This window comes from Notamacropus eugenii, chromosome 1, assembly GCF_028372415.1.
Source record: "Notamacropus eugenii isolate mMacEug1 chromosome 1, mMacEug1.pri_v2, whole genome shotgun sequence".
In the NCBI taxonomy this organism is placed as follows: domain Eukaryota; kingdom Metazoa; phylum Chordata; class Mammalia; order Diprotodontia; family Macropodidae; genus Notamacropus; species Notamacropus eugenii.
This window is the reverse complement of record NC_092872.1, coordinates 294,101,164-294,116,401: the sequence shown is the minus strand read 5'-3', so window position 1 is coordinate 294,116,401 and position 15,238 is coordinate 294,101,164. Positions and strand designations below refer to the sequence as shown.

Sequence of the window (15,238 nt, the reverse complement as noted above, 5' to 3'; positions counted from 1 at the left end):
TTGGCCTATATTGAATTGCGTGCCTTCCAAAGGGAAGGGGTGGAGAGGGAGGGAGCTAAAGAAGTTGGAACTCAAAGTGTTAGGATCAACTGTAATGTTCTTACCACTAGGAAATAAGAAATACAGGTAAAGGGGTATAGAAAGCTATCTGGCCCTACAGGACAAAAGAGAAGACAGAGACAAGGGCAGAGAGGGATGATAGAAGAGAGAGCAGATTGGTCATAGGGGCAATTAGAATGCTTGGCGTTTGGGGGGGGAGGGGATAAAAGGGGAAAAATTTGTAACCCAAAATTTTGTGAAAATGAATGTTAAAAGCTAAATTAAAAAAAATAAATAAATAAATAAAAAAGAGTTGTTTGGCTCTCTGAGATCTGATTCTGGGAGGAAAATTGGCTAAGACAGTCCCCAAAGGTTAAAGAAAGATGGGAGAAAGTAAGAAGGAAACTAGAGGATGAGAGTGAAGCATTGTGCCAAGATGTGGAGTCTACTAAGAAGAAAAAAACACTCATCAATATTAAAGTTAATTGAACATTCATATATCGAGAAAAAATGCATTCCCAGAGTTTTATAAGAGATGAAGAGGCAAAGGGAATTTCAAAACTCTGAAAAGTAAAAATAAACACTTAAGACTTGCAAAGCCTTTTTTGGACATTCCATTCCCCAAAATTCTCCACCTTCCAGGTTGGGAAATCGAGGTACCAGAAAACCATAGTATTGAACCTACATTTCAGAGAGAGTATAATTTGAAGACATTGTTATATGGTCTCAAGAAATCTGACTCACCAGAAGAAAATAATGATAGCTTGCATCTATATGAACTTCACAGTTTGCAAAGAACTTTGTTACAACACCCCTGTTCCACCAGACTTTTTCCCATTACAGAGCTACTGTTCCCCTATTCCCATTCCCTGCAGTTCTTTAACCTTGTCCCTCATGGCGACTGTCAGAATTTTCTCAAACTTTTCAGATACTTAGGACCAAAGGATATCATTCCACAGAGGCAAGCTCCCTTAATGTAAAGAAATCTTCCTGCTAGAGACCTCTGAGTCTAAGGAGAGGAATACAATTACATTCTTTTTTCTATGTCTCATAATGGGATTGTTATGCTGGAGTAAAAGATCCCTCTCCCCCAAAACCATCACAGATTTGGGAATGTTGAATTTGGCCAAAGCTAGGGGAGTTAAAAGCAGTAATAACTACTTAGATTTCTATCATGTTTTATGGTAGACAGAGTACTTTCTCCCAAAATAACCCTTTCTGAAAAATGTATAGGTATTATTATCCCCATCTTAGAGAAGATGAAACTGAGCCTTGGATGTTTTAAATGACTCTGCTAAAGTCAAAGAACTGTTAAGTGATACAGTCAGAACTTAGTCCAAAATTCATTTGGCAGACATTTATTAACCACGAGCCATACTGGGCATTAGGGCAAAGACAAGGTTGAATTAGACACAGTTTTTGCCACAATGGACCTTACAATACAGAAGATTCAAACTTCAGTCTTCTGACTCCAAGTCCACCAAGTAAACAATCAACAAGCATTTATTAAGTGACTACAACGTGGCAGGCATTATGCAAGGCACTGGAGAGACAAAGACAAAATTAATTGGTTCCTGCCCTCAAGGAACTTATATTCTATCAGAGGAGAAGAGATTATAGATACATACATACACACACATGCACACATACATTATATAAACATATGTAATTTTCCATTGTTTTCACTATATAACCTAGTTTTTTCTTTTTGTGTTGTTCAGTTGTGTCTGACTTTCCATGAACCCATGAACCATAGCATGCCAGACCCTTCTATCATCCACTATCTCTCAAAGTCTAAGTTCACGTTTATTGTTTCCATGATACTATCTATCCATCTTATCCTCTACCAGTCCCTTTTCTTTTTGCTTTCAATCTTTCCCAACATCAGAGTCTCTTCCAAAGAGTCCTGTCTTCTCATTAAGTTGTCAAAATACAACCTGAGCTAATTCAATGCCAAAAATTTGTTTGATGGTTTCTGAGTCAAGTGGGTTGGAGAAAGGAAACATGAAGGAAGAAGAGAGATCAAGGTTTATGAAAAAACCAAAGTATTTTTTCCAAGATGCCTGAAAGGAAGTTTGAGAGCTCTTAGAAAAAGTCTGAGGTCATTCTAGGGAAGAGAACCCAGAATGAACTGATAAGAGTTGGAGGTACTGAGTCCTGCTCAAAAACCTAGCAGCCAGCATTTGCTATGACACTTGAAGTGCTTCACAAATTTTGCTTAATTTTATCTTCACAACAACCCTGACAGGAAAGTGCTATTATTATTCCCATTTTACAGATGAGGAAACTGAGGTATACAGAAGTTAAATGACTTACCTAGGGTCATACAGCTAGTAAGCATCTGGTACAATTTGAAATCTGGACTTGCTGACAACAGGCCCTGTGCTTTAGTCAATGTATCACCCTCACTGACTACATTAGAAGCAAGGGAGTAAGGGCGGGAACAATGGACAGACAGAGAAGGACAGAAAGATTGATTCAGGAATGTTGACTGGCTGATTGACATCCTCTGCTCAGGGAAGCTGAATAAAAGATGTTCCCAGAATCATAAAAAAGACTCATCAAGGTATTCCTGTGGGCAGATCCAGGACAGGAATTGAGTAAAATGGCCAGGTGACCCTGAGGAAGGCAGTTTTGACCAGGTTAAGCCTGGTCCCACAGGAAGGAACCTACTTCAGGGTTCCAAGACCTAAGAATGAGAAGTCATCATAGATTTAAGGATAGGAAGCAGAATGAACTGACAAGAAAAGGCAGTGACTCCAAGGGCCAAGAAGAGGACAATTAGCCTGGCTAACTAGAAATGGAGAGCACTTGAAAGAGTATGTTTACTATTTTTAACTTTTGTCAAGCTAATTTAACAACTCAGGATTGGGATTTAAATTCCCTCAGTGTGCTCAAAGTTAGCTCTGCCCTTGAGCAAGTTCTGAGTGACTTACAACTTTGGAAACAGTGGGGAAGAAAGAGAACCAAGAAAGAAAAGAAAGTAGAGAAAGGCTGGGATCCATGGGGGACTTTCTTTAGAGAAGAAAATGTTCCTGAACTGTGCAGAGGAAAGTTACTCAAAGCTAGAGGCAGCAGGAACCCAGCTGTGGGAGCTGTCCACTTGGGGGCTGTCCTGCCTCATCACATCCAATAACAGGACTCTCAGAAAGGATCCATCTGGTCTCTAGCAGCTTGATGACCTTGGAAAGGCAGGTTTTTGAATGGCATATTGGATCTTGAAGCAATGAACTGAGACCACAAAGCCTTGACATTGCCCTGATGAGAGAGGAGAGAAATGGAGAGAAACTGAGAAAGCAGGACAGGGGAGAGAGAAGAGAAAGAGTAGGATGAATCAAGAGGAGGAGTGATTAAGAGGCAGGAGAGGAGAAAGGAAGGAGAAAGATGAAGTAGACAATTAGGTGATGTAGTAGCTAGAACATTGGATCTAGGTTAGGAAAGATGAGAGTTTGAACCATGCCTGAGACACTAACTAGCTGTGGGACCGGGGCAAGCTGACCTTTCTTAGCCTCAGTTTTCTCATTGTAAAATGGAAATATTAACAGCATTAAATTCCTGGAGTTGTTATGAGTATGAAATGAGATGATACACAATAAGTATTTATTTATTAACGTAGAAGCATTGCCTAGAAGGGGTAGGAAGGGGTAAAGAGGGAGAAGGAAAGGAAGGAGAAAGAGATAGGAGGGAGATGAAAGAAAACAAAGAGATGTGTTGACTCCTTGTCCAACAAGAAGCCTTGGAAAACTAGGACCAAAAACATGGCAGGGTTCCTGAATCCAGGAAGGAACAATAACTAGGGATGTTAAGCGCATTTTCACATGGTTTTATTTTGGAAACGTGGACAAAATAAAGTTGCCAACTTTTTGATACAGGAACTATGGCTACTACATTTTTAGACACCATGTGGTAATGTGCATATAATAGAAAAATCACAAAACTACAGATCTGAAGCCAGCAGGACCTTAGATGCCATCTGTTCCAATGCCCTCAATTTGTAGATAAGGAAGGTGAGACTCAGGAAAAGTAAGACACTCATCCAAGTTCATACAGGGAGTATGTGACAGAGATAGAAGAAAACCTTCCACTTAGTTGCTGCCTCTCCCACTCAGATCAGGTAGATATGCTTAAGATTTTTTGGATGGTGAGTGATTGACTTCAAGTCTAACACATGAGTTGATCAGAACCTTCCTCCAAGATGAGCATCATGGTCTTGCCCATTGGACTTCAGATACCCTACAACCAGTATCATGAGGTTTCTGCCCCCATTTCTCTACCCTTTCCTCAGATCTGCCTAAATTAGCCATCTTGAGTGTAAATGATTGTGCCCTTTTCCTAACTCTTCAGCTCAAAGCCCAGAGCACTCTACCAAAAGGCCCTAAATGGTTGCATCTACCACCCTGTGGAAATACACTACCTCCACATCTGTCCGTAGGAAAAACTGAGACTCCATGTAGTTAGCATGCTGCCCCCAAATAATGGTCATCTTTATAACTCTGTGACAACCTGAAGGATGAGGAACAGTCTCACTATAAATTGTGTTTGTTCTATGATCTAACATGTTCCCCTCTTCATTTTCCCCTACCAAGAGCAGTTCTTCCTCATAGGATGGGGAACAAGCACAATTATAACCAACAAGGGCAGCATTACCTGTGATATGATTTGAAGTATGATCAGACTACCCATCTAAAAGCTCTTCCCCCAATGCTACCTAATGTTCCATTAGAGATTCTTCTCTTTGGTCAAGTATTGCCTTCTCAAAATCCTGGAATCTGAGTCCTGGAAGGGTCTAGTCTAGCCCATTACTGCAATAAAGAATACAACATACCTGACAAGTAGTCATCTGCGCTTTGCCTGAAGGCCTCCAGTGATGGGGAATTCATCACCCCCTGAAGAAGCCCATTCCATTTTTAGACACCTTTAATTGTCAGGAAGTTTTTCCTTCCATTAAACTTAAATTCCCTCCTTTGCTACTTTTAACATTTCTCCTCTGCCCTCTTGGGCCAAGAAGAACATGACTCTTCCACATGAAAGCTCCTCATATGCTTGAAAACAGTTCAGACTGCACTAGTCCCTGTTAAATACCTTGAGCATCCATCAGCTGATCCTCATATAGTATGGCCTAAGAGTCCTGCACTGACCTGATTACTTTCATCAGGACCTTCTCTAGCTCATCAGTGTTTTTTCTAAAATGTGTACCTAGAATGCAACATAATATTCCAAATGTGGTCTATCCAGGGCACAATATACCAGAATTATCACCTCCTTATTTATGGAAGATATGCCTCTTTTAATGCAGTATTAAATCAAATTAGCTTTCTTGGTTGTCATCACTCTATCGACTATTATTGAGCTTGCAGGTCACTAAAACTGCTGCACCCGCTGTCTAGTTCTATCTAGTTTGTAGCTGTGAAACTGATTTTGAACCCAACTGTAAAATGGAATCCATATTTATTCATATCAAATTTCATCTTATTCAATTCAATCCATTGTTAGAACCTGTCAAGATCTGTTTGAATCCCAGCTCTGTCAGTCAGGCAGTATCTTAGCTAACCTTTCCAGCCTTGTATCATCTGCAAATTTGATGTGCAAGTCAGCCTTGCCTTTATCCAAGAAGATGATAGAAATGTCTAAGAGGGTAAGCCCAAGTACCGTCCTCTGAGGCATTCCACTGGTGACCTCCTTCCAAGTTTATATGAAACCAAAAAAGACTATTCTTTGGGTTCAGCCATTTGACCCCACATACATCTAACTATACAACTGCCTAGCCTACATCTCTATGTTTTCCGAAATAACAGCAGGAAAAACCTATCAAATGCTTTACTAAAATATAAGTAAATTGTGTCATCATTGGTATTCCATTTTAGTAACCTAAAGGGTAGCCAGGTGGTACAATGAATAGAGTGCTAGGCCTGGAGTAAGGAAGACTCATTTGCAAGAGTTCAGATCTGGCCTCAGACACTTACTAGCTATGTGATTCTGGGCAAGTCACTGAACCTTGTTTGCCTCATTTCCTCAATCTGAAAAATGAGTTGGAAAAGGAAATGGCAAACCACTCCAGTATCTAGCCAAGAAAACCCCAAATGGAGTCATAAAGAGTTTCACACAACTGAACAACAACAAAAACCCTGTCAAAAAGGGAAAGAAGACTAATCTGTCTTGTTCCTTATCTTTAATTGTTTTTATTTTTCCCCTTTATCATTATGAACTTCACAAACCTAAAAAAAACCCTGAATATTTCCACATATAAAAGAACAAAAACAGAGGACCATGTTGGAAACTACATACAGCTTCATTTGGGGAGATATTTTTGTATATTTCAAATTTAACATGTCAGTTACAACACTGACATTGCTTGCCTAAATCCCCTTCTAAACTTCCTCCTGCTGTCTTCTACTTGTTTTTAAAATCATTCTCTGACGTTTTTTTCTTTCCCTTTTTTTTAGTTTTATTATCACTACTCTCCTATTTTCCCCTAGTCTTCCTCTGTTAAATCACCTATCAAGAAGTGGGAAGTATGATTCATCCTCAGCCTTCAGGAGTCATGACTGGTCATTGCATTAACCAAGATTCTTAAATCTTTCATAGCAGTTTCTTTTACAATGTTGAGGTTATTGTATAAATTGTTCTCCCTGTTCTCTGTTCACTTCACACTGCATTGATTCATGGAAATCTCCAGATTTCTCTGAATCCATCCTTTCCATCATTTTTTACAGTACAATAATATTCCATTTTGTACTTATGCCACAATTTGTTCAGCCAGACCCTAATTGATGGATACTCACTTTATTTCCAATTCTTCACCAAAATAAAATGTTCTACTAAGAATGTTTGTGCACATGGGTTCTTTCCCTCTTTCTTTGATCTCTTTGGGGTTATAAGTTTAGTAATGGTGTTGTTGGGTGTGCATAGTTCAGTGACTTTTGGGGTCTAGCTCCAAATTGCTTTGTATTATTGTTGCACTCCTTCACAATTTCACCAGAAGTGTATGAGTGTGCCTGTCCTCAACAATTTTTTGCTATCTCTTGTTATCTTTGACCCTCTGGTAGGATGTAGAACCTCAGAGTTACTTTAATTTGCATTTCTCTCACTAGTGATTTATATGATTCGTTCTTGGTAAAGTCATGACTCTTTATGATCACAGCTTCCTTTATTAGTTGTCCACTATCCTTTAATAATGCAGTATAAAATTTTGCCAAGAATCAAAGTCAAGCTCACTAGCCTGTAGTTTATGACCTCACTCTCTTTATTTCTTGAAAAATTAGAATATTTCCCCTTCTTCAATCCTGAGACACCCTTTCTTTCATCATGATCTTTAAAATATTACTGATGTTGACTTGCCAATCATATCTGGGAGTTTTAAAAAATACTCTTCCCTGTCCTCTTTTAAAATGAGAATACTCCAGTGGGTAAAGTGTATTGAGTATCGCATACTTTAATATGAATGAATTTATCAGATCAAACCAAAGTAGTGGAAAAGCTCTAAGTTCTTGGGATGGGGGAAAATAGAGATTAAAGGGAACAAAGTAAAGAAAAGAGAAGTAAGGATCACTGATTGAAGTTCAAAATTCACTTTCACAATTTTGGGCCAGTCCTGCCAAGTAATGCTATTAGCATGGGCACTGCCTTCATTCTCCAGGGTAGCAATGCCTGCATTGGGAAATAGACAAGACAGTAATAGTGATTTTTACCTCCAATAGGAAGGGAAGGTAGAAATTATGTTTTGGATGAAAGAGAACTCCATAAAGAGAGGTTCCATTCTAATTGATTTCAAAACTGATTTTTTTAAACTAATTTTTAAAGTAAAAATTCTGGCAGGAAAGAGCTTGATGAGATTTCCATAGAAAAACCTGTTCTCAACCACCCTCCTGAGAGAGAAGCCTACCACATGAGCAGAATCCTAGTACATCTCTTAGAACAAAACTCCTCCCTTCCTATTCCCTTGTCTCCACAAATCTCCCTGTTGCTTGGTCCTGATCCTTCCCTAATGACTGTCAAATCAGAAAGTCACATGGCTGCTAATGAAAACAAAGGAGATTGGCACATTGGCACTATTGAGATTGTATTGATGGGGGAATCTCCCAAATGAAGAAACTCCCTCTACCAATGCACATCCATACAGTCTCTGAAACTTAGAGTTGACCAGAGAACTGACAGGTTAAGCGATTTGTCCAGAGTCATAGAGCCAAACCAACAGGTATCAGAAATGGAACTTGAACCATCGTCTTCCAAGCTGCCTCTCATATAGTTATGTAGTCTTGGTGGAGTTTTTTAATTCAACCAATTAATAAGTATTTGTTAAGTGCCTATGATATTCCAGGCACTGTCTCTCCTAGGCACTGGGAACATAAGTACAAAGAATGAAACGCTCTCTACTCTCGATGAATTCCCATTAAAGTAAAACATTCTGAAATAAAACAGAGTCCACATGTGGAGGGCATTGAATACAATGTCAAATTTTTTAGATAGGTTGATCAGTTTTGCTATTTTTCTTCTCTTCCTACAAAAAAAAGTCTATGCTATAAGAAATGGCTCTCTGGGGGGCGGAGCCAAGATGGAGGAGTAGAAAGACGCAAATACACATAGCTCCGAACCCACAACCCATACAACATCTGTATAAAGTAACTCAGGGCGAATTCTGGAGCAGTAAGGCCATAGAACAGTGGAGCAAAGGAGATTTCTGTTCCAGAGGGACCTGCAAACCTCTCACAAAAGGTCCGTTGCGCTGCAGATGCGGAGCCCAGCCCAGACCTGCCGCGGCCACGGCACCGAGAGGAACAGATCCGAGCAGGCTTCAGGGACGGGATCTCCAGCGGCCGCACAAGTTCCTCCACCCACACATGATGGGGGTCAGTGAGAGAGTCTCTTTGGTGGGTCGAGAGGGGAGCAGGGTGCCCCCATAACTCAGGCCCCCTTGGGAGGCAGAAGCTGAGAGGCAGCAGCAGACCAGGGTTCCCCAAGCAGGCAGGAGCCTGGATCCATTGTTGAAGGTCTGTGCATAAACCCCCTGAGGGAACTGAGCCTGAGAGGCGGCCCTGCCTCAACCTGAGCACCTAAACTTAATCTCACACTGAATAGCAGCCCTGCCTACGCCAAAAGCCCTAAGGCTGGAAGCAGCATCTGAATCTCAGACCCCAAACGCTGGCTGGGAGGATCAGGAGGTGAAGTGGGTGTGAGGAGAATATTCAGAGGTCAAGTCACTGGCTGGGAAAATGCCCAGAAAAGGGAAAAGAAATAAAACTATAGAAGGTTACTTTCTTGGTGAACCGGCATTTCCTCCCTTCCTTTCTGATGAGGAAGAACAATGCTTACCATCAGGCAAAGACACAGAAGTCAAGGCTTCTATATCCCAGCCCACTCAATGGGCTCAGGCCATGGAAGAGCTCAAAAAGAATTTTGAAAATCAAGTTAGAGAGGTGGAGGAAAAGCTGGGAAGAGAAATGAGAGACATGAAGTCAAAGCATGAACAGCAGGTCAGCACCCTGCTAAAGGAGACCCAAAAAAATGTTGAAGAAAATAACACCTTGAAAAATAGGCTAACTCAATTGACAAAGGAGGTTCAAGAAGCCAATGGGGAGAAGAATGCTTTCAAAAGCAGAATTAGCCAGATGGAAAAGGAGATTCAAAAGCTCACTGAAGAAAATAGTTCTTTCAAAATTAGAATGGCACAGATGGAGGCTAATGACTTTATGAGAAACCAAGAAATCACAAAACAAAACCAAAAGAATGGAAAAATGGAAGATAATGTGAAATATCTCATTGGAAAAACAACTGACCTGGAAAATATATCCAGGAGAGACAATTTAAAAATTATGGGACTACCTGAAAGCCATAATCAAAAAAAGAGCCTAGACATCATCTTTCATGAAATTATCAAGGAAAACTGCCCTGAGATTCTAGAACCAGAGGGCAAAATAAGTATTCAAGGAATCCACAGAACACCGCCTGAAAGAGATCCAAAAAGAGAAACTCCTAGGAATATTGTGGCCAAATTCCAGAGTTCCCAGGTCAAGGAGAAAATATTACAAGCAGCTAGAAAGAAACAATTCAAGTATTGTGGAAATACAATCAGGATAGCACAAGATCTAGCAGCCTCTACATTAAGGGATCGAAGGGCATGGAATAGGATATTCCAGAAGTCAAAGGAACTAGGACTAAAACCAAGAATCACCTACCCAGCAAAACTGAGTATAATACTTCAGGGGAAAAATAGTCTTTCAATGAAATAGAGGATTTTCAAGCATTCTTGATGAAAAGACCAGAGCTGAAAAGAAAATTTGACTTCCAAACACAAGAATGAAGAGAACCATGAAAAGGTGAACAGCAAAGAGAAGTCATAAGGGACTTACTAAAGTTGAACTGTTTACATTCCTACATGGAAAGACAATATTTGTAACTCTTGAAACTTTTCAGTATCTGGGTACTGGGTGGGATTACACACACACACATGCACACATGCACACACACATAGAGACAGAGTGCACAGAGTGAATTGAAGAGGATGGGATCATATCTTAAAAAAAAATGAAATCAAGCAGTGAGAGAGAAATATATTGGGAGGAGAAAGGGAGAAATTGAATGGGGCAAATTATCTCTCATAAAAGAGGCAAGCAAAAGACTCATTAGTGGAGGGATAAAGAGGGGAAGTGAGAGAAAAACATGAAGTCTACTCTCATCACATTCCACTAAAGGAAAGAATAAAATGCACACTCATTTTGGTATGAAAACCTATCTTACAATACAGGAAAGTGGGGGATAAGGGGATAAGCAGGGTGGGGGGGATGATAGAAGGGAGGGCATGGGGAGGAGGGTGCAATTTGAGGTCGACACTCATGGGAAGGGATAGGATCAAAAGAGAATAGAAGTAATGGGGGACAGGATAGGATGGAGGGAAATACAGTTAGTCTTATACAACACAACTATTATGGAAGTCATTTGCAAAACTCCACAGATTTGGCCTATATTGAATTGCTTGCCTTCAAAAGGGAAGGGGTGGAGAGGGAGGGAGGTAAAGAAGTTGGAACTCAAAGTGTTAGGATCAACTGTTGAGTAATGTTCTTGCCACTAGGAAACAAGAAATATAGGAAAAGGGGTATAGAAAGCTATCTGGCCCTACAGGACAAAAGAGAAGACGGAGACAAGGGCAGAGAGGGATGATAGAAGAGAGAGCAGATTGGTCACAGGGGCAATTAGAATGCTTGGTGTTTGGGGGGGGAGGGGATAAAAGGGGAGAAAATTTGTAACCCAAAATTTTGTGAAAATGAATGTTAAAAGTTAAATACATAAATTTAATTTAAAAAAAAATGGCTCTCTGGGAAGTGCAAAGGAGGGATAAAAGGGGAAATGATTTATAAACAAAATAGATCAATAAATGTATTTTTAAAGATAACTACATCAGAGTGTATTAAGTAGAAGGTGAGAGTGGAGATAGGAGTGGTAACTGGAAAGTCCCAACATCTTGAGAAGGCTCCCAAGTATCCAGGATCAAAGGGTAATATTAAAGTACTCTTTAGGTAGAACCAGGGCAGGGTGACCTGCCAAACCCTAAGACCCAGGCCAACCACCATTTGAATGGATCATTCATTCGAACACTTTGTGAATCACAGAGAAGCAAAGAGGGTACTTTTTTCCCCCAAGGCAAACAGGAAGAAAATGAAAGTGTGGACACAGGCCATTATTAAAAGTCAAGAAACTTGGACTCTAGAAGCTCACATCTCCTAAAAAACCATATGACCTTGGTCGGGCCATTTAATCAATTAATCAATAGCAATTATTAAACAACTACCATGTGTTAGACATTATACTAAATGCCTCAGATGTCAAAACAAACTGAAGTGGTACCTGCCTTCAAGAAGCTTACCTGCAGTTGCAGGAGACAATCTATACACATAAAGATTTATTAGAAAGAAAGCAAAGAAATTTGTACAGCGGGAGAGAGAGAAGATTCTACCAGTCAAGGTCTTCAGATTAATTTCTCTGAATCTCCAGTCACTCAGCTATAAAAGCAAAGGATTTGACTAGGCACTAGACAATCTCTAAGGTCCCTTCTGTCTCTAAACAGGCTGTTTTACCCTCTTTTTGGAAGTCACCACCTAGCCAAATTCAGTATGGAGGAAAATTGAGGTGACATTAGGTATTAGCAAAAGGTCCTTACTATTGAGAGGTGGTTGTTGTTGAGTCTTTTTCAGTCATGCCTGACTGTTTGTGACCCCACTGGGGATTTACTTAGCCAGGATACTGGAATGGTTTCCATCTCATTCTTTAGCTCACTTTACAGATGAGGAAACTGAGGGAGGTAAACAAGGTGAAATGACTTGTCCAGGTTTACACAGTAAATGTCTGAGGCTATATTTCAACTCAAGAAGATGAATTTTCCTGACTTTCAGCCCAGCACTTGAGCCACCTAGCTGCCCTTGAGAGTTCAGGTGAGAGGACAAATGGTAGTTTTGGGGGAGAATAGGCCCAGAAGAAATCCTCTCTAAAGCATGAGTATGAGAAGGAGCATATTCCTAACATTTGAAGGCTAGGAATTTTTCCACATCTGCTTTACCAAGAAAAGCAGTGGAAACATTTGGGTCAGTGGGGCACAGATGGATGAGGATTTCAACTCAGTGTCAAAGAACAACAGTAAACTATACCCCTCACGTGTGCCCTGATCCCATCGCAGGGACTGGCTTGTGGGGAAACTAAGTAAGCATGACCTATATTTAAGAGTCTCCACAAAAGAGGAAGGGAATGAAACATGTATTTATTAAATCCCTACTACATACTTGGTATTGTACTAAACACTATAGATATTACCTTATGTAATCTCAACAACAATCCTGTGAGGCAGGTGCTATAACTACCTCTGTTCTACAGTTGAGATAACTGAGGCAGACAGAGACTAAGTGACTTGCCTAAGGCCATGCATCTAGTCTCAGGATGGATTTGAGCTAAGGTTGGTGAGAAAGAGGGTCTTCCTAGCCCTAAGCACAGGTTTTCTCCACTGTGCCATTTTGCAGCCTTAAGACCCATATGACTGAAATGCTTCCCAGAGAAATCTCACTATTCACTCCTGTGGGTTAAGGTACTGTCTCTAAAAGTCCCCAACTAAGGTACAAACATGCTATTTAGAAGGCCTAAATTCAGTAATCTGTCATCATGGTATCAAGGTAAGGTTGGAACCATCCTACCTCATTTTCACTTTGATACCTTTTTTAAGTGAAAACATGTCTCAGACAAGAAAGCAAACAAACAAAAACAACCTTAGGAACTTCTTAAGTTTTTTCTGGAAAGCCATGAGATTCAATTTCTGGAATTTCTCTTTTCTAAGTTGATAACTTTATACAACCCCCAGAGAACATAGCAAAATCTCCCAGACAATTGGAACAGACCTCTTGTCTGGTATCATTTCACTCCATCCAGTGACTTCCGCAGACTTTTCCCTTTGGTCTAAGTCTAGGTCTTTGATTGATTGAGATGTATTCTCATCTAATTAAGATACCAGAGATTAACCAATTAGGGACTCTGCATATAGCAAGTATTTAATAAATATTTATTTATTAATATTTCTGTGGTTAAAAAACCCACAGAATTCTAGAGACTTTAAAGTCATCTAGCCTTCCCATATCTGTGATGCAGCAAGGATTAATTCTGATAGGATGAAAAAGTTCTAAAAGCTGGCGTGGTCTCAATGGAAGACAACGATTTGTGGTTCTAGGCATCGTGGAGTACCTAAGATAAGAAGAAAAGGAACTGTCAATTGGTGTGAAAAGGGAATTAGATATGGAAAAGACAAATTCAAATCTGCCCATTTCTCCCTTTTGCTAGAGCATTCACCCTTCTTAGGAGACAGGTCATCATCAATTCTTGCACCCCCTATTGTACAAGAGAAAGTTACCCTACTGCAAGAGAAAGTTACCATTCAAAACTAACACTGTGGGCAGCCAATATGGCGATCTATGTGACAGAGACGTTCACTAGCTGATTAGTTCTCTGGCCTACTTAGAAAGAATAACCAAAAAAAAAAACCCAAAGGAACCAGAATGTTTCTAGGGTCTACTTATCTCATCATCTCTTACATGATGAAGGTTAAGCTTGAAGATTGTAGATTTAGAGATAGAAGAGGGACCTCGAAAGTCATCTACTCCAATCTCTAATAAGGCACATGAGGAAGGTAATAGGTGACATAGCTGAACCAGAAACTAAAACCAGACATCTCTGACCCAGATTTAGAATGGTCTCCAATGTTCTATCGTAAGAGCAAACAACTCACTCCGTTTTCTCATGGATAATTGACCTAGGAGTCAAGAAGAGCTCAATTCAAGGTCCTCCTCTTACTTGTATGGATTATATGACCCTGGGAAAGTCACTTAACCTGTACCAGTGCTCTCAGCATCTCTCTGAGATGACAAATTGAAGAGAAGGTGCTGTTCGGTATAAATGGGCAAAAAGGGTTTCCTCACCCATGAAATGATAACTCTGATTTTCATCCCTATCCCTAGATAGCAAAAGCTTTACAGAAGCTTTATAGTCCTAGCTCCTTTACCTTCCAAAACAACGATGGGATTTCATGGACAACGTTCTTCTTTTCATGTGGACAGGAGTGGGAGGCAAGACAAAGGACAAAATCAACTTTTTAAGTTTCATCCTCACCAAAACATAGTCTTGGTACTTTGCAAACCATCTGACCACATTGGATAGACCCCATATATATGTGAAGAAGAGGCAGAAAGAGTTGATAATCTGAGTTTTTAGTCATTTAGAGTTAGATTAAGAGGAGAATTCTACCCATAGTCTGATGAATATCTTAAACTAGGAAAATGGGTTTCAAAGAATTCACAGGCAGGAGAATTAAGGGTCCTCTGGCCTGAGACTGTATTTGCTTAGGTAATATGAGATTTTCTTTTTTTCTGTTTTCTGAGTATATCAATTTATTAAGCAAGGCATGGCCATTGCCAACAAATCAGGACTAATACCCTTCCACAGCTTAGGTCTGGACCCAGAATTCAGAAGGAGACAGATTTTTATACATTAAAAACCAATTAATCAAATAAGGCCAATTAATTAAAAGGAATCAATACATTAGGTAATCTGATTTTCAATTGGCTGAAAGAATAGTAACTTTCCAAGTTGGAAAGGGGAAAGTAAAGAGGTACAATGCCCTGAACTCAGTAAAAGAGGTATTTCACTTCCCTCACATGGCTGTGACCAATCAAAG

At 40.0% G+C, this 15,238-nt stretch overlaps 1 protein-coding gene across 4 annotated transcripts in view; it reads right to left on the bottom strand.

Moving 5' to 3' along the window:
• DPF3 (double PHD fingers 3) overlaps positions 1-15,238 on the bottom strand; it is a 412,206-nt gene that overhangs the window by 20,180 nt on the left and 376,788 nt on the right. The gene's annotated exons all lie outside the window — the stretch shown is intronic.